This window comes from Macaca mulatta, chromosome 16, assembly GCF_049350105.2.
Source record: "Macaca mulatta isolate MMU2019108-1 chromosome 16, T2T-MMU8v2.0, whole genome shotgun sequence".
Lineage (NCBI taxonomy): Eukaryota > Metazoa > Chordata > Mammalia > Primates > Cercopithecidae > Macaca > Macaca mulatta.
The window spans coordinates 44,615,048-44,618,433 of NC_133421.1; the positions used below are offsets into that span (position 1 = coordinate 44,615,048).

The following is a 3,386-nucleotide window of genomic DNA, read 5'->3' on the forward strand; positions in this document are numbered from 1 at the left end:
AGTCCACTACAGTTAGAAACAAGACAAGGATGATTGTTACTGTTGCTTCTATTCCGTGTAGTACTAAAAGTCAGTTTATACAGTGCAATAGGACAAGAAAAAATGATAGAAAGCATTCAGGATCACTTTGGATTAATAATATACCTAACTCTAAGTTAAGGCCTATGCATCGCAGAGCCTTCTCCAATGCCAACCAGAATTCGACAGTTTAAACCTTACCCAGTGCTTGCTTCAGCAGCACATACACTAAAGTTGGAACAATACAAAGAAGATTAGCATGGCCCCTGAAATAAATTAAAAAATAAATCCTACCCAGACAACTGCATGACAGAACACAGCAAAAACCTAGTAGGATATACATCTAAATCCCTTATCTCCTCCTTCTTCACATCTCAGGGCTGCAGAGGCCCTGTTGTTTTGTTTTGTTTTTTTGAGACAGTCTCGTTCCGTCGCCCAGACTGGAGTGCAGTAGCCTGATCTCGGCTCACTGCAACTTCCGCCACCCGGGTTCAAGCGATTCTCCTGCCTCAGCCTTCTGAGTAGCTGGAACTATAGGCACCCGCCACCACGCCTAGCTAAATTTTGTATTTTTAATAGAAATGGGGTTTCGCCATGTTGGCCAAGCTGGTCTCGAACTCCTGATTTCAAATGATCCACCCGAATCAGCCTCCCAGAGTGCTGAGAAGACAGGCGTGAGCCTCCACACTCAGCCGGTCCTGTTGTTTTTTATTCAGCTTTATTTCCCCCTAAACCTCCAGTTCTCTTTAATACTAATGGTATCTGCCTTCTCCAAGTGTTTGTCATTCTCTTGTAACTTCTCTGGGGGAAATCAGAAAGAGCTGAGAAAGTAGATCTGTGATCCAGCTTTTTATGCAGAGCTAAGCTGAAAAGAGGTTGGGATGTGCAGCCCTTGCTGCTATCAGGGCAAAGTATGAAAAAGAATTTTGTGGAAACATTTACATATTTACAGCAGAAGGCAGCATGCAGATGGGACAAAATGGGTTTGGTATCAGGCAGACATGTGTCTGGATTCCCGTGCTGCCACTTATTAGCTTTATGTCCTTAACCTCACTGAGCTCCCATTTACTGTCTATTAAGTGGAATGAGTCCCTCTGCCACAAGGCAGTCCTAAGGTCATAATGAGACATGCATCAGGGGCCTAAGAATACATAATAGAGACTTGATTAACTCGTCTTGGGGACTACGGTAGGTACTAGTGAGAGGCTGCCCACCCAGCATCCAGTTCATCCACACACTCTCCTTTCTAGTAGAAAGCAGAACTCCCATTTTTCTTTCAGTGGCTCCAGCATGTGCTTCAGGAAAACCTGTCCCCAGCCTCAGCTCCAGGGCTATTTCCTAGTTGGTTTGAGTCAATCACAGCAGTCCCTTTTTCTTACCAGTTACTGTATTACACGTGGGTGTATGAAGCAATTCTGCACCAGTGAGATTTGAGGTGAGTCAGCTTTGGTTGGAAGTTAGTTCTGAGTTAGTCCTTTGTTAAATTAAATTTGGGGTCGGGTGCAGTGGCTCATGCCTGTAATCCAGGCACTTTGGGAGGCAGAGGCATGTGAATCACCTGAGGTCAGGAGTTTGAGACCAATCTGGCCAACATGGTGAAACCCCGTCTCTACTAAAAATACAAAAAGAGCCGGGGATGGGGGTGCATGCTTGTAATCCCAGCTACTCTGGAGGCTGAGGCAGGAGAATTGCTTGAACCCAGGAGGCGGAGGTTGCAGTGAGCCAAGACCGTGCCACTGCACTCCAGCCTGGTGACAAAGTGAGACTCTGTCTCAAACAAACAAACAAGCAACAAACAAACAAAAGCTACATTTAGCCTGAGGGCTAGTCACAGTGGCTCATGCCTATAATCCCAGCCCTTAGGGAGGCCGAGGCAGGCAGATCATCTGAGGTCAGGAGTTCGAGACCAGCCACAGCCAACATGGTGAAACCCCGTCTCTACTAAAAATACAAAAAAAGTTGACCGTGGTAGCATGTGCCTATAATCCCAGCTACTCAGGGGGCTGAGGCAGGAGAATCACTTGAACCCGAGAGGCGGGGGTGCAGTGAGCCGAGATCATGCCACTGCACTCCAGCCTGGGCAACAGAGCAAGACTCCATCTCAAAAAGAAAAAAAAAAATTGACCTGAGGAGGCTTCCGTACTTGGGCCCTTAACAAACTGCAGCCTTAGTATGCAAACTACCTGAAAACCTAACTTAGGAGTATACTTTTGTAACAGATTGCTGAGTCTCAGCCAATCATAGCATCAGCTTCAGTGGGTTCCAGGCAGCCAACTATTCAAACCATTTTCAAATAAGGCAAAGGCAGAGCTGTAACCAATTAGCTGTCTCTGTATCTCATTTCTGTTTTCTGACCATAAATGCTTTCAGACTATGTTGCAGTTCTGGAATTCTCTGAACCTGTCCTGGTTCTGAGGGCAGCCCAATTCTAGAATTGCAAATAAAAGTCAATTACAATCTGCAAAACTATATTTGCTTTAATTTTGTCTTTTAACACCTTGTTTTCTTAATTTTTATTATTATTTTATTTTATAGAGATAGGGTCTTGCTATGTTGCCCAGGCTGGTCTGGAACTTCTGGCCTCAAGCGATCCTCCTACTTTGGCCTCCCAAGGTACTGGGATTACAGGCAGGAGTCATAGTTCCTGGCATGTTAACACCTTGTTCTTTAAAGGACACACAGGAGATGACCCTTCTCCTGCCTGTAGATATTGTCATGTCTGGATTGATGCTCAGAATGGCTGCAGCCAGGCTTTCATAAGGGGAACAAGCTTGAAGACAAAACCAACATAAAAGAACAGAGCAGAAGGATGCAAAGGCCCTATGCCATTTGACAATGAGCCACTAAATTAATGAACCTTGGGCTTCATGTTATCAGAGATAATAAGTGTCCCTGCCAGGAATGGTGGCTCTTGACTGTAATCCCTAGCACTTTGGGAGGTCAAGGTGGCTAGATCACCTGAGCCCAGGAGTTCAAGACCAGCCTAGACAACGTAGAGAGACTCCATCTCTACAAAAAATACAAAACTTAGATGGGTGTGGTGGCGCACACCTGTAGTCCCAGCTACTTGGGAGACTGAGGTGGAAGGATCACTTAAGCCTGGGAGGTAGAGGGTAGAGTGAGCCGTGATTGTGCTACTGCACTCCAACCTGGGTGACAGAGCAAGAATCTGTCTTGAAACATAAAACAAATATATATAAATAAGTGTCCCTATTATTTACACTTCTTTAAGTTAGGTTTTGTTACTTGCAGCCTTAATGATACATGGACCTTTTGCCTGAGTCCCTGGGAATTCAAACGTCAGATTTTTAATTAAGGCCATCAAGCGCTAGCACATAGTAGGATCTCAACATTAATTTTGTCTGATG

At 45.0% G+C, this 3,386-nt stretch overlaps 1 pseudogene; it reads left to right on the top strand.

Moving 5' to 3' along the window:
* Window positions 1-222: 222 nt before the first annotated feature.
* LOC114673267 (U6 spliceosomal RNA) lies at window positions 223-287 on the top strand (annotated as a pseudogene).
* The last annotated feature ends 3,099 nt before the right edge of the window (window positions 288-3,386 follow it).